At 45.8% G+C, this 25,297-nt stretch overlaps 1 long non-coding RNA gene across 1 annotated transcript in view; it reads left to right on the forward strand.

The window, feature by feature from the left end:
• The window catches only part of LOC122466064, a 50,587-nt gene that overhangs the window by 17,420 nt on the left and 7,870 nt on the right, over nucleotides 1-25,297 (forward strand). The window contains exon 2 of the long non-coding RNA XR_006291284.1: nucleotides 4,177-4,499. This is a non-coding gene — a long non-coding RNA (uncharacterized LOC122466064). The remainder of the gene's footprint in view (nucleotides 1-4,176; nucleotides 4,500-25,297) is intronic.

The raw sequence follows: 25,297 nt of genomic DNA on the forward strand, positions 1-25,297 counted from the left end.
TTAATTCCTGCTGTGCATTTTTGGCTAGGTAATTCTTAGCTATGGGTTTTATTTATCTGGAGTTGCCTCAACAGAATGGCCCTTGCTCACATGAATCTTTCAATGGAAGTGAAACAGCCACCACAACACCCCCTAGTGTTCTAATTGTGCACCTTTGAACATTAACCCTACAGACGCCAGCAGTACCCAGCAAAGTAATGTCACTAGCACTTTGGGCAGCCTGAAGAATGCCTTTAAAAGAGAACAGTGCAGGAGCTGGCGGTGGAGCATTTCAGAGATCATTTAGGATGAAGCAGCTGGACCAGACTTGGCAAATAGCTGAACAAAACAACAAGGTACAGACTCCAGGCCGTGAGTGCTGCCTTTATTTAAAATGTAAAACACTGGAGTTGTTCCTAATCGGTTGTAAAGAAGAGGTTAAAAAATGAATTAGGAAATTCTTGGGGATAGTCCCAAGAGTGCCACGGTATAGTCTGATTGGGGAAGGAGCTTGATAGACCTGCTGTTTGTATTAATTGGGAAATAACTTGGGTTTGAAGCTCTCAGATTGTAATTTTGTTGCATTTCTTTCTGTGACAATAAAGATCACAAAGGCACAATTAAGTAGACGGAAGCTTTCAGAAAGTCATTATTTAAAAATCCTTATCCTTATTTTCACCAATGAGATCACTGTTTCCATGGAGACAAGAGCAAATCAAAAACTAAGAGCCAGCGTTCTTCTGTTGGTTCCCGTTTCCACGGAAACGCACACACTGGATTGACAAAAATAAAGTTAGTGTTACACACTTGAACTAACTTGCTGGCACAGTATTTGAACGCTAAACAGAGCAAAGATTTCCTTCCAATTCAGAGATTTTTTTCTCTAGATCACATGGCAAACACACATAGAATTTATTAGAAAATATTTAAAATAACACCTTTAATTAAACCAGTGTAACTTTGGAGATAGACAGGACCTATATCCATCTCTAGCTATATAAATCACTTCACCCACCAGTGAAATGCAGCCACCTCTGAGATAGAGTGAGGTAGCAGTGTAACAAGGTCTAGTAATCCTATGCGAAAGTTGACAACAGGAGATGTAGGATAAAAATTCTGTATTGAACTGAAACTGCATGCAGAATTTAGATTGACAGGATATAATTGCCCTAGCTGGAATTTGGCATAGTCACTGGCATTAGCCTAGTGTACATGATTGTGGAAAACTAAGACGACTGAAGCACTGTACAATTTGAGTTTTTCTGTTTATGCTGAAAATGTTCACTCTGCACCTGGAATATGTGGGATGACTACACTTTTATTGTCTTGTTTGTTTACTATAAATGGACTAGGATTTGGGAAGCAGTCAGCCAGCTGATATGGACTTTGGACTGTGTAAATTGGAGATTGTACCGTAGCTGTGCACCATTTTCAGAAATGCAGTTCATTGGAAATGTTGGGGGGAAAATAAGTTTTTCTGTTATTGTTATATTGATCCTGGTTTGAGTAGGACTATATACAACAGGTGGGCAATGGAATGCCAGTCCCTGAAATCCTTTGGTTAACTCCCATAAACTCCCAGTACTTCTTTAAAATGTTTTCTGTACAGTGAGATCTGTTATAGCTATACAATATAAATGTTTGTTTACAGTTATAAATTCTTGGCAGAGTGTGTCACCAGAGGGATTTAGAAATAATTTCCACCTCATGCAATCCTGCAGTCTAACAGTTTCACAGATTTTACATGAACTCAAATCACATTTATTAAACAGTAGTTTCACTGAATTTTGGGAAGAAATGTGTGACCCATGCTCATTAAGGCCAAATTCATAGTTTTTGTTTGTTTGTTTTTTCTTAAACCGGAAGGGATCACCTAGTCTGACCTCCTGAATAACACAGGCCAGAGAATTTTATCCAGTTACTCCAGTATTGAGCGCAATAGCTTTTGCGTTTGGCTAAAGCATCTTCTAGAAAGGCGTCCAGTCTTGGCCTGGAGACTCCAAGAGATGGAGATTCCACCTCTTCCCTTAATCCTTTGTTCCAGTGGTTAACCAGCCTCGTTGTTCAGCAAAACTTGTGCCCAAGTTCTAATTGGAATTGGTCTGGTTTTAACTTCTAGCCATTGGGTCTTGTCGTTGCTTTCTCTGCTACATTAAAGAGTTTTTTGTTCCTGTATTTTCTCCCTGTGAAGGTACTTACACACCATAATCAAGTCATCTCTTGAGCTTCTTCTTTTCTGACATGCTAAAGAGATTGAGTTCCTGGTGTCTCTCTCATTATTAAGCATTTTCTCCAGCCATCGAATCACTTTTGTGGTGGTTCTCCTCACCATTTCCAATTTTTCAACATCCTTTTAAATATGAGGACAGCAGAACTGAATGCAGTATTAGTCTCCCCACTGCCATACATAGAGGTAAAATCCCCTCCGTATTCTTACTCACTATGCTCCTGTTTATACATCCAAGGATCTCATTAGCCTTTTTTTTTTTTTTTTTGCCACAGCATTGCACTGGGAGCTCGTGTTGAGTTTTGTCCACTATGATCCTTAAATCCTTTTCAAAGTCACTGCTTTCCAGGATATAGTCCCCCATCCAGTAGGTGTAGCCTGCACTCTTTGGCTCATTTCAGTGGGAGTTAGGTGCCCAAATACCTTTGAACATCCTAGATCAGTTATTCTTAACCATTACTGCAGCCTACAGCCGTTTGGTTCTCAAAATATGTTCTCGTGCCCCTTATCGAAAGTCGTTGAAGTAGGTCAGTTCTTTAAACCTAGATATATTTTTTGTATATTACTGTAATCATTAAATGTATAATGTTAATAAATACATAGGTTTGATGAAACAAAGTAGTTGTACTTAACGTGCCTGTGCTTAATTTGTGTTTTCGATGATTTACCTTCTAAAAAAATCTCGCATGTCTCACACCCCCAGAAAGGGCATCTCGCACCCCCTGTTAAGAACCACTGTCCTAGATGTATTAGGTGGTTCCTTTACCCAGGCTGAATATTCCCTTCCATCATTTAAGTCAATGGGATTGCTTGAAGACCCGATTTCAATGCATGTTTAACTTTTAAGCATGTGAGCAGTCTCTTTGACTTCTGTGGGACTACTCATGCGCTGAAGTACTTTGCTGAATCAGGCTATTGAGTGGTGCCTGATCAAAATGGTGGGTACCACTAAAAAGTGCATGAATTGATAAGAGAACTCAAATGTGCCTATTTCAGAAGAATCACGTTCCTGGAGCAGAGAGGGTTGAACATGCTCTTGGCACCGAAATGCTTATCTTCCCCTGACTCAATTACTGAGGTATTAGCGCTCCCTTGTATTACACTGTGCAGGCTTTCATTTGCTGCCAAGAGCACTTATTTCTTTAACACATATTCATTTTCAGGAGGTGTAGTCTATTTCTGATGCATCCATTTCATATCATTATAATATCACCCTTAGGAGCCATGGGGTTTGGGGGGTTTTTTTATTCTTAGTTTCTCATACCCATTTGTGATTTATCACTGTAGCATCTTTCCTCCATGCAAGAGGGGAGGAGTACTGGCATCCATGTGTTGTGTGTGTCAGCTGGCAGGTGTACTTTAACAGAACAGTCACTCCCAAGTGTTCTACATTTTAATTGGCCAGAGAAGCATGAGGGAGCTGACAAAGCTGAATAGAACAGAGAATTAATACCTCCTATTTGCATCTCTTGGCATCTGAGTACCAATCCTAGACCATGTGACCATCCCATCCTAGTCCCTATATGGGAACCTCAGCATCAGGGTACAAAGTAGCTCTGCCTGACAGAGCAGATGTGCTAGGCCTGAGGCATCTGCAGTAGGGTGCAGCAGGGACTGGGTGTGTTCTGTACGTCATGTAAATCAGAATCCAGAGGGAAGCTGCCCTGATACAAAGGGTCTCAGTAAGAGCTGCTTTCATCTGCATTTTGCTATTCCAGGTAATTGAGGGTGTCTCAAGCTTCTGGCTGGGAGGAGGATGATCCTTCCTACTATGTTAACGAACTCCTTCAGGGATTATTAACTGCTTCCTTCCTGAATTCTCAATAACCAGTTGCAAAAGGCACCACCTCGTCCATGGCTATTAGGAATTAAGAGGATCAGGAAAATAAACATACAGTAGCGGGGGGGAAAGGGGCTAAAACTTGGGGACTTAAGACACTACTACATAAACTCCAACTTTTCATAAACAGCTGCCTGAAACAAATCCTTAGTATCAGATGGCCAGAAAAATCACAAATGAAGCGCTTTGGAGGAGGATGGAACAGAAACAAACAGGAGAAGAAATTATGGAATGAAAATGGAGTTGGCCAGAATACACATGGAGGAAAGATCTGAAGACCATAACAAGACGAGCATTAGACTGAAATCCTCAGGGTTAGAGGGGCCAAGGTTGACCAAGGGCAACATGGAAACACACAACTGAAGCAGAATTAAAAGCTAAGATTGCAGCAAGAGCTCATTGAAGAGGGAAGGCACTAGTGAAGGCCTTGTGCTCTGTATGGAATAAAGAAGGGTAAGTCAAGGGGGAAAGACTTGCATGATTGGATAATAATTGAATTATTTGCCTGTTTAGGCTTTCTTGTATCGTACAAAGTGTCTGGCCTTGGCCATTGTCAGAGGCAGGATATTGGATTGGACGGACCTCGGGTCTGATTCCATATGGCAAATCCCGTGTTCCTATGGAAACTAAGTGATAAGAAACAGCAGTGTAGGGGAGTGGAAACAGGCTAATAATGGGGATATTGGGTCCAGTGTTATTTCATATTAGAATTGGGTAACAACTGAACATTATTCACTAATGTATCTTTTATAGTATGGTGCAAGTTATAAAATCACAAATGATTCCCCCAGCTCTGAAAGTCCGGCAAATAATGAAGAAAAGTTGAATAATTTATTACAAATCTAGATTACAGATGTTGTCAGTTCGGGGATTCAGGGCTCGGTGGTGGATGTGCTTCTGTGGGTGTGCTGCACTGGCACAGTAGAGCTTTGGCTTTCTGCTGTGTCACCGCCCCGCCTGGGTGCAGGACATGGGCAGGGGCTGTCAGGAGCACTGTAAGCGCAATAGACGTAAGGAATGTGCAACTGTGCTTCCAAGCCCTCTGCTCGCAGAGTTCTGTGCTGCCTCAGCTGCAATTAGGGTCATGCTCTCGCCCTCTGCTAGCCAGCAGTGTGACCGCATTGCAGCTGAGGGAACACACCAGCAATGGACAAATGCATGGACCTTACTTCTGCAGGGCTCAGCGAAGCAGCTGGTTTGTTTACAAGCTGTGCACACGCTAGGGAGATGTCCAAGATCCTGTTTATCTTGCATCATGAGGTAGCTAGGGGGCACCCAGGATAAGCCCTATGTATCCTCTGCAAAATGCACTGCCTCAGCTTCAGTCTGTCTCTGTGAGAAAACATTGCCACGAGGCCCAGAATAATGGTAAACCCCCAAGTAGCTACTCTGCTGTCCAGGCTCTCTGGTATGCAGTGCCATAAGTTCCATAGCTGTCCTATCCATTGTCCAACACCAAACCAGTTCACACAGTACGTTGCTCAGATCATGCACACATCATGCAATGTGCATAGTACAGGACCTCCTAGATTGCTATGCTGGAACAAAGCTCAGTGAACTCTTTCAGTTGTCCCTGACACAGGCAGTACCAACTCCAGGCCTGCCTGCTGGCCCTGATGTTGGGGGCATGGTTAAGGGAACAGGGATTGGAGCATATTTTGTGTTAGTGTTGCCTGGCTACCAGAACAGGTCCTTGGTGGCATTGTAGTTTGGCACTGTTTAGACCAGCTCTGAGGCTGTTTTGAGTTGCACTACTAGCCAAATTGGTTCCTATAAATCCCCAGGATCAGGAAGCTGCAAAGGTAAAGCCAGAAGTAACCCTAGCACAACTGTGAGGGTGTTGCCCTTAGTCTTAGACATTCCACAGACTAGTTGAAATGCACGTGTAAAGTGGTACGTTGGGGGAACTGCACAGTGACACAAGACTTTGGGAATGTTTCATGTCATCCAGCCTATTAAGTTTAAGGAATATAGTCTTGTGACAGTCGCCAGGTGGTGCTGTTACATGTAGACTTGCATTCTTTTTTTTAGCATGGTAGCAAAGTACAGTCCTTGAACGCATGCTCTTATTGTTACTGTTTTGGTGCAACATCTTCCCTGAAAAGTAACTGCAGGGGGCAGGAGGGTTTTCTCTGCTCTCTAACTAGAGTTGACTCTTGGTGTAGAGGTGTTCGCTGGGAACCCAGCATTGGTGTTGGGAGTGTGGTTTCTGAAAGACAGGATTGGCTGTGTTCCCTCTGTGTCTGTTGGAGGACTGGTATGTACAATGTGAAGAAAACAAGGTACACGCTCCACATCGGGGACTGATTAAAGTATTTTGCAGTTTTGTGCACTATGGAAATGGGAGGGACCCACACCTTCCATAAATTAGAGTGTGTGATTATACAATCTATAAATAAGAGAACATCTTTATTAGATCAGAGAAGTGTTTTAAAAGTATAATGAAAAGTATAAATCTAGAATATTGAATTTAAATATACATGACAATTTGACTTTTTAAAAAAAATCTAATACCCATTCTCTCCTTTTGCTCTGGGAGACATTTGCTAAGTAGGCTAATTGCTGGGGTGCACGTATGTAATGTGACATAGCAATGAACTCAGCTGTGCCCAGCTGGCTCCCCAGTCATAGGGGACAGGTTCCTGATTAAAGCTGGACTTGTCGGAGACCATGGAAAGCAGAAAAGAGCAAATACCTGGGTGCATTTGATAGCTGAGCCTTCTGAGCCAGAGGTGCTTTCCTGCCTTTTGAAACACTGGGAGGGCTAAGAGAAGAGCTTTACCAGCTCCTCAGGGAAAGGGGCACTGAGTCTCAGCTGGCTTGGGACAGAAATTAGATTCAAATCGATACAAATAAGGGACTGACTCTGAGACACTGATTGGGCGATCAGACCATGTCAGCAGGCAAGCAAGCAAGAAAGCAGGCCCTTTTCCTTGGGACAAAGGGTGAACTTGGGTAACATGATGGCCAGCTACCAAGACCCCAAAGAGGCCACCGTGGCTCATGACAGACACCAACACCAGGAAAGAGGCAGAATGGGCTGAAGACAAACTGATCCCTGAAAAGGGTTCTGAGAAATGGGACTCCTGGGAGGGGTCTTCCTCTGACATGGTCTGATCGCTCTGGCATCTGGGGGAGCACCCAGAGGCGGTGGCGCAGCTCCCCAGGGTGCAAAGATCTACCTATGGCACGAAACCTGAGTGGGGCTGCGACCCCATGTGCCAGGTTGCAACACCATTCACGGAAGTGTTGACCATTCATGCCAGGGGTGAGTCATGATTGGGCTGGGGCAGCTGGACCAAACCTGGTTGGGAGCTAAGTAGGGTTGTCACATCTAAGAGGCATAAAAACTGAGCACTACCTTCCCCACCAGCCTGATCCTCCTCTTCCCCTCTCAGACACCCTCCCCTGCCCGGCCCTAAGCCTCTGCACCCACCCTGTCCCCAGAGCCTCAGTGCAGGGAGCTCCTCTCCCAGGAGCCCCACCCCTGCTCCTTATCCCTTCCTGCAGGCGAGCCTTGGGTCCACCCTGATTTCCAGCACTGGGAGGAGCAGGAGCCTCAGCTGCCACATCTGCACGTTGAGAGCCTGGCAAGTGGAGCAGGACCCGGGTGCAGCGCCAGCAGCGCTCCTATGGGCCATGCAACCTCTGCGCCAGAGTGGAAGCAGCTGCTGGCGTTCCCAAGCATGTGTGCAACAACAGTTGCCAATTGTGATGTGTAAGTTACAAGTGAAAAACCCTGGCACTATTGCAGCCAGCAACGCAGGGGAAAGATCAACATGGCCAGTTAAAAATTGGTTAGGTGGTCAGGAGCAAGTGTGTCCAGTGCATATTGGTTAAGCTAGGCCTGTTCCACAGAGCCAATTTTTCTTTTTTTCCCTCCAGAACCAACCTGCCAAGCCTTGGGATCTGCTACTGCTCAGCGAAGGAGTAACTGTATTAATTATTAAATTATGTTTAAAGGTAATTACACAAGATACTTCATATGTGAGCTAGCAAGTCAGTAGTTTCCTATAGCAAGTATGTGTGATTATACAGACAGACTGACAGGAGAGGACTTCAGGGGCTAAAAGCATATGACTCTTTCCCTCCTCAGGACACAAGATATGGATCTGCTTTTTTATGTATCAATAGGGGTCTGATATAAAAATGCAGGTGCTCCTGCACCGGCGGAAAACGTCGTCTTTCCAGTGAACCAGCCATGTGAGTGCATATTCAGGAGCATTCTTAACTCTTTGATGGATCCTGGTGCTTTGAGAGTGTGCTTTAATTTGGTGGTGAAAACGGCCACGTGTTGTGTTACTGCGAGCAGCAGTACGGGCCGGAGGGCGGTAAAGAAAACCAATCTGGTGAAGAATAAAGGCAAAGAAAAATAGACATGAAGCAAAGAGCGACTCTTTCTGAGAGACTCATAAGTCCTCAGCAGAGCATGGACAACTAGCGACAAAAACAGAGGCATTTTCTCTCAGTGGACACTCAGACCTATTCAAAGTGTATGTGATATTAAAAAAAAATGCATAGGCAATTCATTACCAATGATTTCTCCCTTTCTGAAGGTCAATTAACATGTAAATATTCCTTATCCCGGACTGAAGTGCAAATCTCAGTGTAGTTTAACATTCCCTTCTGCTTTCATACCCAGTACCTCCAAAAGTGTCTCTCTACTACCGGTTTTAACGTTTGTCTCGCCAGATCAAGGCATCCTTGCACACACTTACATTATTCAGTGTGGTGGATTCTTTATCACCTGTAGTCTTCAAATCAAGATTGGATGCCGCTAATAGAGACACTGTAGTTCAATCAAAAGTAATGGGCTTTATGCAAGCTACAGGGGGGAGGGATAGCTCAGTGGTTTGAGCATTGGCCTGCTAAACCCAGGGTTGTGAGTTCAATCCTTGAGGGGGCTGTTTAGGGATCTGGGGCAAAAATTGGGGATTGGTCCTGCTTTGAGCAGGGGGTTGGACTAGATGACCTCTTGAGGTCCCTTCCAATCCTGATATTCTATGATGTGAAATGCTATGGCCTGTGTTATGCAGGAGATCAGACTAAATTATCATAGTATTCAGTCCCTTCTGACATTTAAATCTAGGAATCGGTTTATTGATATAAAATATATCTCAGCGAATGGTGCACATTCTATCACACACAAGCTCTTTTGAAAATATTGTGATAGACACATATAAAGCACAGTGTTGAGTTTCCTATTTTAAATTTAAATTTGCTTCTTAATAACAACGTGCAATAGATTTGCCAAACATAGCACTCTCAAGGCTAAATTGCATTTGCCTCAGTCTTATGTAGAAAATGTTAAATAAATACATCTAAATAACACCCATCTGGCAAAGTTCAGTCTGTAGTATTATGGATAATTTTGTGTATGGTGCAGATGTGGCAGACAAGCCTAACAAAATTTATCAGGAAGTGTCGGATGTAAATTGGGAGCAATTAGTTAAGAGAAGAGAAATCGTGCCTAAAATAGAAATTAATTTCAGAGAGTAAATATGTGAGAAAAGCAAGTACCCACCGTTTTCTTAGGGAGAAGTTTAGGGTCATTTTAAAATCTGGGAAATTCCAAAAACAAGAGGGTTTTTTAAACTTTTCTGAGATTTTTATGTCTTTAAAAATATATCCTGCTTCCTGCTGTATAGAAAGGGACCTGCCTGTATGTGATCCAGGTGATAATGCTTTTAGGGCCCCATCCAACTCCCACTGACATCTACCTGCCAGTCTATTAGTTTATCTGAGTGCCGGTTGCATCAGGTCCTTAGCCTTTAGTACCCATCCTTCTAAAGACAGGATTGTGATTAGCCCTGATACAGCAGTGCAGAGGAGTAGGGGGCAACACTGATTGCCCTTTCCCCACTCCACATAGTTTGCCTATGCACATGAGGGCTATTTTGATCTAAACTCCAGGTGCTGGGTGGGGGAGTAGGCAGAGTCATGGTTCTTGCCAGCCAGGAGAGCCAGCTGGGTGTGCCATGGGGAGGAATATGCTGCGTTGTGAAGGGGTGATACAGATCATTCCCCCTCAGCAAAACAGGGGAGCCCCAGGAGGAATTGTGCTGGCAAGGAGTGTATCTCCGACACAGTGCCTCTTCTGGGCCCTTGAAAGAGCACATCTGGCCCTAACAGAAACCCCCCCACTGGGCCAGTACACCAAGGGGTTTAGTTTGGTTCAAGGGAGGTATTTAGTGCTCTGCTAAAGTCATGCAAATTTTCTTCTTCAAAAAACTGAGAGGCCCATTTCAGTCAGGCAAATCAATCCACTAGAGAGGCAGGGCAGCTCTTCCTCTGTGCCTGGGGCATTGTCAGAGGGGGGGGGGAGTTCCAAGGGTTATTCCCTGTGCATAGGCTCCAGTCACTGGTGCTCAGAAAGGATTGCTGGCAAACACCACTGAGGGGTGCAAACAATAGCAAACTTGCGTCTGCGATCCCCTCTCCGTGGGGAAGGGGCACTGTTTATGCTGGTCCAGTGTCTCTATTTATACAGACAGTGGAGGCCTGGCTGCCCGCGTCACAGTGCTTTTGACTCTGCTGTCAGTGGTCTTTCCAAACACTAGAACAAGTGCCTATGGACCTCTGCCCGGATCTGGGTTTGTAAAACATGAATGTTCCTGCATGACTGTTTCCGCTATTCTATCCAATTAGGGGTCCCTGAACTGAAATAGTGGAGTTTCACTCCCTGAAGCCTTATAAATGTACTGCGTCTCTGGATGCAAATGGTACATAGTCCTTCACTAGTTCCTTAGTGATGCTGGCGTAAATTTTTCAAAGAGATTTTGGACGCCTCAATTTTTAAATCCCCAACTTGAGACAGCTGAAAGGTGCCTCATTTCTTGGCACTTTTTGAAAATCAGGTGCCTTTAAGGTGTCTTAATGTGGGTACCCAATCACTAGTTGCCTTCAAATATTTGGCCTGCCATGTCTCAGGAGGGGTATTTCTGCTTTGGCAATTGCTGCGTTTGCTGCTGTAAGTTCTAGATTCTTGGAAAAGGCTCTTGTTATGAGCAGATAGGAATTCCTCACACAGTTCTCCAGTGCCTCTGTACCAGGATTAGAGGAACGGGAGTCAGAGAGCCCATGTTCCCTGCAGTGTTGTTATTGACAGGACACTAGGGGAACAGGGAACACTGGGACTTAGGCTGGATTACATAAACAGAGCAGTGCACAGGATTTAATCAGTTTCACTTGTTCAATTTGTTCCAATCCGTTCAATTTCACCTGCAGTCAGCTTTTGTAAATGAAACATGGTGTATGTGTCTGAGCAGCGAGTTGCTGATGGCATAAGCCACGGAACTCACTCTGGAGTCCTAGATTTTTGCAAACACGAACCTAGCCCAGGGATAGATCCAGTGGACGAAGGAGTTGGAGCTGTACACGGGCCTGGCCTTGCAGGGCGACGACAGCAGCAGGAAAGTAAAACTAAAAGGATGATTTGACCTTGCTGGGGCACAAGAAAGAGAGCTGCATGCTCTGAAACTCACCACTGCCTCAAGCTTCACAACAGTCCTAAGATCCATGGGGGCCTATTGCTCCCCAGAGCAGAACAAAACTGTGGCGTGACCCAGCTTTTTCACTAGACACCAGTTTGAAGAGGAGGAGGTGGACCCTCTATGTTATGCTTTATGCACATTGGCTGCTCCATCCAATGACAGACTCCCTGATTCGGGACAGGATAGTTTGCAGTACTTGGGATCATCACCTGCAGGAGCAGCTTTTTCAGGAAGTGGACCTCACGTTAGACAGATACTTAGACCTGGGTGTGCATCGAAAGCCCCCAGAAACACTGAAAGCCCTAGGAGGCACAATGCCCCCAGAAGTACATGAAGTGAGACAACAGCAAAGAAGAGCAAGTGGCCAAGGTTCTATGCCCATCGTGACGTGCATTTACTGTGGGAGGCAGCATGAGCACGTAAAGGAGAATTGCCCTGCACTAGGACAGCATTGCAAGGAATGTGGCAAGTTGAACCATTTTATCAGTGTGTCCAAGAGCAGAAGAAGGTCTCAGAAAGATGATCAAACTTGTACAAGAAGGGGATGGCACAGCAATGGTGACATCATGACTCTCTCCTTGATCTGGAGAGCATATTGGGTACAGGCATTTGGGACAGGAATGCAACAAGGGACAATGCCAACCTCCGTGTCTGCAACAATGTTATTAGGGAAACACCTCATGCAATTTCAGCTGAAAAATAGGGCCTCCTGCACTGTGATTTCTCGGGGTAAATTGGAATGGAACACACCCATTACAAACAGCAGGTGCAATCTAATATACAATGAGAGCATAATGCAGATTGTAGGAGAATGTGACCTTATAGTAACAAACCTGAAAAATAACCAGTGGTACTAGCTGAAGTTTTTGGTGATGGGATGTTAAGCACCACAGACCTCTCTGGGAGAATACAGCCGTAGAAGCTGGGATTTAATCAGGGTGCAGTATCAGAATTTTATAGATGCAGTGCAAGAAGCAAAAAAAAGGGGAGTCCCATGGACAATGGAGAAAATTTAAAAAGCATATGGGGATGTTTTCAAAGGCAACAGGTGCCTCAAAGTAAAGCTGTTTCCATTTCCCATCTCAATGTGCTTACTACAAAAAAAAATTCCAGCATGCAAGGAGCTCAAAAGACTGCAGAGCAAGCGATAACATAGCACCTGTAGAGGTCAGTACAAACCCTAGATAAGCAGCATGGTGCTATTAAAGAAGCTATCAGGCAAATTACACATTTGCATAGACCTAAAGCTTCTGAACCAGGCAGTGAAAAGATGCCACTGTTCACTGCCTACAACTGGTGACATCTTGCCAGAACTTTTCAAACCAGAATCTTTATGCTCTGTGATGTGAGGAATGGGTTTTGGCACATAAGCCTGGAAGAAGACTAGCATGCTGGCGACCTTTGCAACACCATTTGGTTGCTACAGATGGCCACACATGCCGATAGGCATAAGCACAGCACCAGAAGTGTTCCAGAGAAGACTCACCCAAGTGTTAGAAGAGCTGCCAGGGTGAAAATAACTGCAGATATCCTCACTGTAAGTGAAGGGAGTAATGATAGAAACCTGAATGAGACCATGGCAGAAAACTACAAGCTTTTCTACAGTAATGCAGGGACAAGAACATAAAATTCAAGCCAGACAGTGTGTCTCACAAAGCGTGAGGTGACATACACTTGACATCTGCTCACAGCAGAAGGTTTGAAAGCAGATCCTAAGAAGATTAGGGTAGTCGGATATGCCAGCTCCATTAGATGTGAAAGGGGTACAGCACTTCATAGGAATGATAAATGTTGTGTCCAAGTTCTGTCTACACTTGGCTGCAGTAGTGGATCCCATACATCAGTTAACAAGACAGAATGTTTAGTGGGACTGGGCAGATTCCCAACAGCAAGCATTTGACGCACAAAGAAATGATAACAGATGCCCCTGTCCTTACATACTACCAGCCATGAGAGCCACTGACACTCCAGGCTGGTGGGATTGGGTGTAGCTCTTTTGCAGGAGCAGCTAGTTGCTTATTCCAGCTGAGCCTTGTCTGAGACTGAACGGGGTACTCTCAAATAGAAAAAGAGCTTCAGGCTGTGGTATTTGGAGTGGTACGATTCCATCGGTATACCTATGACCACCCACTAGTAGTGCTATCAGACCATAAACCCCAAGAGACAATCATGGCCAAGACCCTTATTCATGCCACAAAGACTCCAGCACTAACAACTAAAGATCAGATATTTTCCACAGTGGCTACTGTTGTTCGCTGACACTCTGAGCAGCGCGTATACCTAGCTTCAGCAAGTTGGTGTAAGGGGATCAGGACATTGAATCCATTCACATGTTGCACTGTCACCCAGTTTTGACTGCAAAGCTGTTGGTGATCAGAGGCTACAGAAAAGGATGTCCAACTACAGGCAATCGAGAGAATGATTCAAGGAGGGCCAGATGACAAAAGCCAAGTATTGGTGAGAGCAGAGCCATATTCTGAAATTAAAGATGAGCTGAGCGTACAGCAACGGAATCCTATTTCAAGGACACAGAGCTATTGTCCCTGCCTCATTATGCAAGGATGTCATTCAAAAAATACATGACTCACACCTGGACTGTAACAGCTGTCTTAGACAGGCTTGAATGTGTGTTTACTGGCTGGGAATGAATACACAACTCCGCTCCTTTAATAGGAGAGTGTGACATTGGCCAGTCTTTCTGCTGGCACTTATCACATGAGCTGTCCATCCGACCATAGGAAAAGGTGGGAGCAGACTTATTTACCCTCAAGGAGAAGCAGTACTTGATTACAGTAGACTGGTATTCAAATTTTTGGAAGGTTAATGGCCTGCCTGACACAAGAAGCAAGTCAGTGACTGGCAAACTGAGGGCCCACTTTGCAAGACACAGCATTCCGGATAGCGTATTCACTGACAACAGAACCCAATTTGCCTGGGAAGAATTCAAGGAATTTGCACGCAAATGGGAGTTTGACTGGCACACCACTTCTGCAACTTTCCCACAGAGCCATGGTAAGGTGGAATCAGCTGTGAAAACAGCTAAGGCTGTTAGACAAAGCTGTTTCTTCTGGCTCAGAACCCTTGCTAACACTCTTGTCACACAGAAATACCCCATCACAGGGGTACCCAAAGGACCAAAACCTTGCTACCCATAAGGGGAGACCTGTTGCACCCAGATGGATGGAGATACTGCTGAGAGGAGATGGCCGACAATCAGAGAAAGCAAATACAAGTGTACGACAGGTCAACGAAGGACCTGTTGGCCCTGGAGACAGGCTGTCCTGTGAGGATCCAGTCACTAGAGAGTTGTATCTAGTGCATACAAGGTGACTATAAAAGAAAAACAAGTGGTAGGCTTACAAGCTAGCAGAGACAGCAGCCACAGAGAGCCTACAGAGACACAGAGATCCTCACAGAATGGCGAGACAGAGAACCATCCAGAGGCCAACCCCATGGTGGGGGAGGAGACGCCACAGAAAGAGTTTGCTAGACTTTGAGAGAGAGACTGACAGAGGTCACTTCTGGTGTGGTTGCCCATTGAGCAGACCAAACTATGTCAGAAGCTATGTGACCAGCTAAATCTGTGGTAAAGACAAGACTCCGACTGGGCTGTGTGCTAGCAACCTGGGGCCAAAGGGAGATGGTGGGTGGGGTGGTGTCAGTTAGTTATTTTTTAATGTTTCCATAAAGTGTTTTTCTAAAATAGGGGAAATATATCACGATCAGTGGAACTGGGGTCAGAGGGACTGTTGTTGACAGGATGCTAGTGGATCAGGGAAAGTTGGGGAGTTAGGCTGGAAGCAACCCAGCCACATGGACAAAGCAGTGCACAAGGTTTAATAAAGTTCCTTGTGTTCAACTCAGCCTATGTTCAGCATCACTGTTTGTGAATCAAACAGCCTCTAGCTTTCTTGTGCAGAGGTACGCTAGGAATTGGTGAGGCCTGTTATGTTTCAGTTTATGGTGTTCATTTGCACCCCCTGTTCAGTCTCACGTGGCTAAGCTCTGGTGATGCTACTCCCAGTACTGTTTTGTCTGACAGTTTGTACCAACTTTTCAGTGCTTTTATTATCTCTCTCTAGCGTGGTGTGGCCTCCAGGGCCCTGCAGATATCTATTGCTTTTTGCAAGCATAAATCAGACTCCCTTAATAACCTTTCTCTCTGGTTTTGTCAATCACACCAGGGACAGTTTTCTCTCTAAGCAGATCATTTTCAGTAATCTCAGACTCTCTCACTCTTTCTGTCTCAATTTGGCTCCAGACTTGTCAATCCTATTTGCTCCCACATGAGGAGACTCAAATTGATGCCACTCAAACACAATGTTCTCTTTAAGGTTAGAGTCATTCTTAAATATTTTTAAGACTTCCTGCCAAATACATTTGTCTTCCTCAGGCAGTGTCTGTTTATAGACTTCAAGAGCTTCCTCACCCACTACATGAAATTAAATAGCTACTTCAAAAACCCTTTTCTATTTTATCTGCCCTTAAGCCTTTCATCACACCGTGAAAGCATTGCTCCCATCTCGTCCAGTTCACTGCTGTCATCAAAGAACAGCGGTGATGGGTTGAACCCATCCAGGTTAAATTGCATTGTTAGCTATGCCTTCAATCTGTGTTCCCTCCCCACTTCCCACATTTAAAATCCGCTGCTGAGATTTCATCCCATGTGCATGGTTGTTGGGTCCCACTGTCACTGCATGGTCTGCTTGACTTCTTCCCAACCACCCTCTTTTCATGCTGTTTCTCGCCGGTTTGTGTTGCTTTTTTTTTTTTCTCCCTTGAGAGATGTAAAATTGCCCCCTGCCGCTGTACCACATATTCCTATCCCACTGTGCATTAGGGGCCGCATTATCTCTCCTTTTAAAGTTCTTCCTCAGAAATCACTTTCTGCTTAGAACAGGGGTGGGCAACCTACGGCCCGCAAGCCAGATGTGGTCCGCAAGCCATTTTTAAGCTGGCCCGCGAGCTCCTATGGGTTGGGGGCCGCTCCGGCGTTCCAGCCGGGGCACCGGGTCAGGGGCCGTACCACGTGTAGAAGCTGGAGAAGGGACATGCCACTGCTTCTGGGAGCCACTTGGAGTAAGCACCGGTCAGAGCCTGCACCCCTGAGCCTTTCCCCACACCCCAACCCTCTGCCCCAGTCCTGATCCCCCTCTGACTCTCCAAACCCCTTGATCCCAGCCCGGAGCACCCTCCTGCACCCCAAACTTCTCATCCCCAGCCCCACCCCAGAGCCTGCACCCCCAGCCGGAACCCTCACCCCTGTCCCAGCCCTGATTCCCCTCCTGCCCTCCGAACCCCTCATCCCCACCCCAGAGCCTTCACACCCCCTGGTGTACCCTAACCCCAATTTCGTGAGCATTCATTGGCCCTCAGCCACAAAGTTTCCCCACCCCTGGCTTCGAGCCTGTCACACACTCTTTCTGTGAAGAATTTCCAGGTTTCCAAATGCTAATTTTGTTATTAGTAAGATATTATTATGTTTTAATTAGTATCTGCAGCCTTACCTGTTATCAATGTTCTCATTCATTTATAAGTTCTTTGGGGGCAGGGACTGATGCCCTGTTTTTGTACAGCACCTAGCACAATGGGACCCTGATCCTCATAATAATATCAAAAGCCAGTGCTTTGTTTTCAGAACTAAGATGTACAGTATGTCCTCAAGGCACTTTACATTTTAGACACACAAAAGCCAACATATGGTCCAACTCATGCACTGGCTATGTGCATCAATGATAGCAGCATAGGCTCCGCCTCCTGAGTCTGCAGCCAACGGAGCTGGTGCATTGTGGGAAGTCATCTCCATCAGGTTGAGGACTGGCACCCCCGGGAGCCATGAGGGAGCCAGGAAGAAGATTCAGACTCTGAGTCTGCTCCTAGGACAGCACAACTGCATGTTGCGCCTTACTCAGAACTTGTAGCAATGCCGCCCCTGTCCCTCAAATGACGACATGAACTAACCCAGAGCATTGGCATGGAGTGCAAAGAGAGTGGAAGAAACAAATCTCAAGTGGGAAGCTGCAAGTGCTTCTGGCCAAAAGGATAAATGAGTTAAAATCAATCCAAACCCAAAAATCTACATGGAATTTACAACTCGGACAGTGACGATTCACTTCCTGATAGTTAAACACAGATCCTGCTCTGCTCAGCTTTCCTCCATCACATTTAAGCAAGTTCCAAACTGACTTCCCTACTCGGCTGTGGAGCGCAGACATAATTATGAGGAAAAACAGTCCAGGGCTTTTAATGGCAATAGGATCCATGCTCCATACTGGTTTGAGCGCACTTTGAAGAAGTGGAATTGAATCAACTGAGAAACTAAGAATAAAGACAAAATTGTACATTCTCATTTCAGTAAGAACCTTTTTATCACAATCAGACTGTGTTCCCCACATAGTAACATTCATGTCATGTTGCGTCTGTGAGATTAAACTGGGATTTTCAGAGGACCCAAAAAGAATTGGGTGCCGAGATCATGCTGAAATTAGATGGGTTTGGGTGCCCAAATCCCTTGAACTCCTTTTGAACTTCCAATTAAATTAGATTTAATACTTCCAGTGCCTGCTGCTCAATGAAAACACGTCCCCTCTCAGGGAAACTCAGACTCTGCCTGCCAGAATTTGAATCAATGGTGAGGTTTTTTATAAAACACTTTTAGAAGTGTTTTTTAAAAAGCAGAGAATCAGAAAAAATGTCAGCGCCGTTATTATTAGATGGCTGAAGTGAATGCAAATGCAGTTTGAGGAATCAAGAATGCATGTTTCCTATCCACTCCAAAGCCCACCTTCCCTGCAGATATGGGAATGTCATTGTCACTCAGTGGAATCTATCCTGCGGATCAGGTGATCTCTGTTAGAAAAGGAGGCAGCATGATCTACTGAATAGGGCCCTGGAATGGGAGCCAGGAGACCTGTTTTGTTCCTAGCTCTGCCACTTCCCTGCTGGGTGTCCTTGGGCAAGCCACTTCCCCTCTCTGTGCCTCTGTTTCCCTTCCCATCATGTCTGTCTCGCCTATTTAGCTTGAACGTTCTTTGGATGGTCTGTGTTGTTACAGTGCTTAGCACAATAGGAGTTCCAGTGTCATCTGGGGCCTCTAGCCCCTTCTGTAACACAAATCACTCAATCAACAGGACTGCACTGTCTTCACTGCTTTTCAGCAACACCTTGCCTTATGCTCCTGCATCAGCAACTGGACGACACTCCCTCTCTTAGGGAACACTGAATCTCTTAATTTAGGACCAGATGGTGAACATTTTCCTCCCATGGGGAACTGCTACTCACACAAGTTCTCCACTTGAAATCAAGGGGAGCACTCATGGCATGACTGCTCATCAGTCGGGGCAAGGGGTGCACAATCTGGCCTCTGCCTTGTGGAACCCCAGCAGAAGTACATGAAGAGCCAAATTCAGCCACCTTTCCTCAGCTGGGTAGGACCTTAATCCTCATTGAGTAAGGTACTTTGCAATCTGCGGGCGGCAGAATCTGCGTAGCAAACGTTGGCAGCATTTGTGTGAATATGCTCTTTGTACGCATGCCCTGAGCTGATACTCTGCTGCTATGGTGCTGTTATTGCAGCTGATAACACTAAGGGTATGTCTACACTTCGAGCAGGGGATGTAATTCCCAGCTTGTGGAGACATACTTGAGCTAATGTACTAAAAACAGAGGGTAGCCCTGGAGGCAGGAGGGGCTAGCCTCTCTCAGTATAGTTTCAGCCTAGATGCTGGGCCCATTCTTGAGATGGCAACTCTTTATTTTTAAAATGCTAGCTTGATGAGAGCTAGCCTGGGTATATCTCCTAGAGCTGGGAATCACATCCCCCCCTTGGAAGTTAGTGTAATGGGGCATCCGGCCCACACTGGCATGAAGGGGTTAAAAAAGGCCTAGGGAGGCTGTGTGAGGAAGTATCCAATAGGAGAGATGCTGTGAGGAGCAGCCAATCCTGGCCCAGCAGGCCCATATAAGAAGAGGTGCAGAGGAAGGTCAGTAGCTTCTGGGTGCTTGAGGGGGGAAGACTGTGTCCCTAGTAGGCCGCAAACCTGTAGCACCTTGGACAGAGCAGAGCAGGCAGAGACCCAGGGAGTAGAAAAGGCACTCTGGATGGACTGCTGGGGCTAAGTAGGGATCTGTGGCCACAGGGAAGTGGCCCAGGAAAATGCAGTGGTAGCTGAGGAAAAGTAATGCAGTAGGTGACTACAGTTCAAAGGGTCCCTGAGCCAGGACCAGGTAGTGGATATGGGTGTGGGAGATACCCACCAGACAGCAGGGCCTAGAAAGACTCTGATTCCCGGGAAGGGGAGGACTTAAATGACCTGGCCAGAGGGCCAAGCAGGAGGAGAGAGCTACAGATCCAGCACTGAGCAAAGCAGCAGATCGTGTCATGAAGAGGACGCTGCAGTCCCTGGAGTGACACTGGTCAGAGAGCAGATGTGATGGCAGGCTAGGCACCCATGGGAGAGGGCATACCAAGCTGCGGAGCTAATCCTCAAGAGGGCCAGCAGGTGGCGCTAGCATGGTGAGTGAACCCTGTCACAGGTAGACATCACCTTAGGGTTAGCGTATCACAGCTCCTCTTCAGCCGTACAACGGAGTAAAGGGAAATAAAGCACCCCCTGGACTCTCCTCCTGCCCAGATGGCAGCTCTATCTGGTGGGGGCAGGTGTAGCAGGAGCTGCTGGTCCAGTACCTCCTCACTGAAACATGTGGGTGGAGAGGAGGCAGACCAGGGTTGGGTGTTCGCAGAGCCCTTGGTCTGCCTATCTCTTCGCCCTATTTGCTGGTTGCAAGGAGTCAGCTGTTGCATGAAAATGGAATCACAGTTCATTCTCTAGTCTGCTCCTGGGGTACTGCGGCTACCAAGGTTCGTGTTGGATTCTCATCACTGACAGGTTTTAATTCCAGCTTGGATGTTTTTCTAAAAGATCTGCTTTAGGGATTAGTTGGGAGATGTTCTGTGGCCTGTGTTTATACAGGAGATCCGACTAGATGATCCCAATGGTCCTGTCTGACCTTGGAATCTATGGATCTGTGACCCATCCCTCAGTTGGGAGAGATCTGACATGGCATTCTAGCCCCAAATGAACAGGCAGGTCTCCTGTTGTAATGGTGCTTCCAGTCATCTGTGATCAGTATGGAACAAACTGACATGTCCACATAGAACAATCAACAGTGTGTCAGTAATAAAAATTACCATGGTTACAGTGGAATAATTTTAACTGTAATGTCTAATAACAATTAAATGAATGTTTTAAAAAGTTAGACAGCTGCTCAGTATTTACCCACACGGCTTTGTGTGTACATGCTAGAAATGTGACGTTTTCAGAAATGTTTGGTATTCTGCATATACAGTAGAACCTCAGAGATACGAACACCTCAGGAATAGAGGTTGTTCTTAACTCTGAAATGTTTGTAACTCTGAACAAAACATTACGGTTGTTCTTTCAAAACTTTGTAAGTGTACATTGACTTAATACAGCTTTGAAACTTTACTATGCAGAAGAAAATGCTGCTTTTAACCATCTTAGTTTAAATGAAACAAGCACAGAAACAGTTTCTTTACTTTTTCAAATTTTTTTTAAAAATTTTCCCTTTATTTTTTTTTAGTAGTTTATGTTTAACACAGTACGGTTCTGTATTTGCTTTTCTTGTCTCTGCTGCTGCCTGACTGCATACTTCCGGCTCCAAATGTGGTGTGTGGTTGACCACTCAGTTCATAACTCTGTTGTTATAACACTGAGGTTCTACTATAGCATAACTGACTCTGCTGCAGGATGTTGCAGTGAGATGGTCGATGTCTGCTGATGAGCTCTCTGTACTATCAGCTGAGAAGCAAACGCTGGCTCTGCGGGCTCCCGTAAATGCTCTCACACTTTAAGTAGTGGAGTGTTGCAGTACTAGGACTTCCCATAACAGAGTCCACAACAACTTCACCAGATACTAACAAGATCAACCCAGGAGTTCCTTATCCAACCCCGGTGGGATGCCCAGGGCATGTCTACACTTACCTCCGGAGCGATGGATCCAGCGGGGGTCGATTTATCGCATCTACTTTAGACGCAATAAATCGAGCACTGTCCCATTGACTCCAGTACTCCACCGGAGCGAGAGGCGCAGGCGGAGTCGACGGGGGAGTGTCAGCAGTTGACCTACAGCAGTGAAGACACTGCGGTGAGTAGATCTAAGTACGTCGACTTCAGCTACGTTATTCACGTAGCTGAAGTTGCGTAACTTAGATCGATTTCCCCTCCCCCCCCACCCCAAGTAGACTAGGCCCCAGTGCAGGATATAAAGGTTACTGGATCCTTTAGGTCTCCATAGACTGTGCCTGGGCTACTGACCAGTGTTGCCAGCTCTCATGCTTTTACTGGGAGTTATGTGGTATTTATTTGGTGTTTGGGGTTTTTTTTCATCAAGCCCCAGCTCCTGAAGTCAAATGATTATGTCAGAATCTCCGCTTACTACTTTTTCCAGATGGAAGTGTCTAGCCCGCAGGCTTTCAAAGACAAGCTTGGAAACGTGCCCCGGAAAGGCTTCAAAACCAGAAGTCAAATCAAAAGCGCCCAACATTTATTTATATTTTTTAAATCTCATGGTTTTTTTGCGGCCTGACTTGTGCCTTTTTGAAATCTGGGGCTTGGCAATACTGGTTGCTCCCTCTAGTCCACTTCTGTCCTAGATATGTTCATGCACTACAGACCCCATTGGCCAGAGTCCGGGTCAACTGGGGTATGACGACACTGCAAAGAAAAACCTGTGGGACTGAGTCTCTGAGCCTGGATCAATAGATTCATGCTGGGGGGCTAAAAATAACAGTGTAGGAGTTCACACTCAGGCTGGAGCCAGGGCTCTGAAACCCGGTGAGGGGGGAGAGTCTCTGAACCTGGGGCACATCCGCACTGCCATAGTTAGTCCCACAGCCCGAGTCAGTTGACCTGGGCTCTGAGACTTACTGCCCCAGGTTTTTCTTTGTAGTGTAGACATACCCATGGCCGTGTCAGAGCCCCTCTGCACCCTCGTCCTGCTATCACACGTGCACTTATCCCCATGTCTCCTGCTAGCAGGCTCCTGCCCTGCACCCTCCTGCTGCGGCTCTTGCTGGCGCCCTGCCGCTGGCAACAGACAGCTTCCCTGCTTAGATCTCAACGGTAAAACCCCAGCTCTCAGGCTGCTGCCCCCCAGCCTGCTGTCTGCCCAGTCCTGACCCCTTCTGACCTCAGCATTTTACTGGCTTTGCCTGTGCTCTAGATCAGGGGCTCTCAACCTTTCCAGACTCCTGTACCCCTTTCAGGAGTCTGGTTTGTCTTGGATACCCCACGTTTCATCTCACTTAAAAACGACTTGCTTACAAAATCAGACATAAAAATACAAAAGTGTCACAGCATGCTATCACTGAAAAATTGCTCTTATTTTATCATATCATTATAAAGTAAATCAATGGGAATATAAATATTATACTTACCTTTCAGTGTGTAGTATATAGAGCAGTATAAACAAGTCACTGTCTATATGAAATTTTAGTTGATACTGACTTTGCTAGTGCTTTTTATGTAGCCTGTAAAACTAGGCAAATATCTAGATGAGTTGATGTGCCCCCTGGAAGATCTCTGCATACCCCCAGGGGTACGTGTACCCCTGGTTGAGAACCACTGCTCTAAGGATTATGGAGCCCTGTACTGGCTAGATATTGGACTGAGTAACACCCTGCCAGCTACTGGCAAGCTCCCTTGCCTGCAATTCAGTCAGGTGGTAGGAAATGTACCCTGTAAATAGACTGCAGATTAATTATACTCCCTCCATCAAATAGAGAATATTCTTTTAAAGTGAAAAAAGGTGCAGCTTTTCCAATTTCACCACTGGATGCATCCGCTTCAAGCCCCTGAAGCCTATTACTGTCCACTGAAAGAGCATGATCTACTTTATTTCGTGAAAAGATGTAAAGGTGTAGAGATGAATACAAAGAAAACATGGGTTTGTTAAAAAATGCTGTCATCTCCAGGAATTATTAGCTCCCCAGCTAATGTCTGGAAAGCACAAATCACGACTCGGTGGTTCGACAACATGTAGCCAATACAAAGGGCTAGACTGTAACCTTGCAATGTGCCTAGAGTAAGAGGTAGCACGTACCACCCTAGGAACAGAACAGCGAATGAGTAACAATTCCTCCTCTGCTCCTCACTCTGCTTTATGTGAAAGGTAAATTACCTCACCCCTTGTCATGGAGCAGTTTATTCCAGCCAGCTACCTGGTCAGCAAGTAGAGAAGGGTTCCTCCCTCACCCCTCCAAAGGAGAGCGCATCTGGCAAGCTGTCCCTGTGCTCGTTCCTATGGCTGGAGTTGCAATCTGAGCCACTTTACTTCACTGTGGAGGAAAGAGTTGTGAGACACTAGTCCAAAGGAGAGGCCAGAGGGTTGTTGGAGGGAAGGTCTCTTGCAGAACCTGTTGAGGGAAGGGGACTTGTGTGGGTGGACAGGGTGTAAACATTCTGAGGTTTCCACCTTCCTAGTTCTCTGTGTTTTGCTGCTGCTGAGGTTAGTTACCTGGGGCTTGCTTCAGGAAGGCTGGTTTGCTGTATGCTTTATACCCTCGTCCCTTGTAAACACCTGCAGTTCCTTCTTTTGCCCTTGTCGTTCTACAAGCAGGCCAAGAACCACTGAAATGAGAAAAGAAGACAGCCATTTCAGGTTGGGAATTGCAGCTGGGCAGGAGATACTCCATATTTGACAGCCTTTGAATCCAAAACCCCAAACTACTTCTCCACACTCCATCTCTAGGGGCATAACTGACCACCAGTTAGATTTGGCTGCTCCTTTACACATAAACCATCTTTGAATGAGTGGATTGGGGTGACCCTTGTTTTTCTCTCCGTTTCCATGACTTTAATGTTATCTATTATATGCACGGTGGGCCAGATCCCCACCAAAATCAGTGGAGCTACATCAATTTAAAGCAGCTGAGGATCTTGCCAAATGGTTCATCAATGAGCCCCACTTCAGTCTCTGAAATGTCCGTAGTCACTTGCTGTGTAGGTGAGCAGCCTATCTGGCTGGTGTTCTCTCGTGGTTTAATCTGCCACTCCGTGCCTGTGTGCAATGCACTGCCTGCACAGGGCGCTTGCAGTAATGTTTGGCTTCAGATTAAAAACCAGTGGGAAGCCATCCATTATGGGGACCGGACCAAGAGGTTGGTCCACTGATGTCTTTTGTGCCCCAGGTGCATGTTCGTGCTGGTTAATCTCCTTCCCGCATCCTGTGTTGTTTAGGATAACGTCACAAGCCTTCACACATGGTAAAATCACTCCAGGCCTCGGATATTTTGGGACGGATCCTCAGCAGCTATAAATTCTCACAGCTATAGCAACTCTATACCAGCTGAAGGTCTGTCCTTGTGCCTTTCTCTGTCCTCAGTCATCAGGTGCATTCTCTTTGCCTCCTTCCTCCTTGTCTCTTTCACTTTCCAGCTTCTCCATCACAAAAATACAGTGCATATCTGTATACTAGTACCCTCTCTTTACTGAGGCTGCCTGAAGGATCATAGAATATTAGGGTTGGAAGAGACCTCAGGAGGTCATCTAGTCCAACCCCCTGCTCAAAGCAGGACCAACACCAACTAAATCATCCCAGCCAGGGCTTTGTCTATCTGGATCTTAAAAACCTCTAAGGATGGAGATTCCACCACCTCTCTAGGTAACCCATTCCAGGGTTAATAAAAGGATGGGTGTTGCCAATTCCACAGACATTCAGAGACTGCTACCCAGGTGA

Source organism: Chelonia mydas, chromosome 5 (genome assembly GCF_015237465.2).
Source record: "Chelonia mydas isolate rCheMyd1 chromosome 5, rCheMyd1.pri.v2, whole genome shotgun sequence".
In the NCBI taxonomy this organism is placed as follows: Eukaryota; Metazoa; Chordata; order Testudines; family Cheloniidae; genus Chelonia; species Chelonia mydas.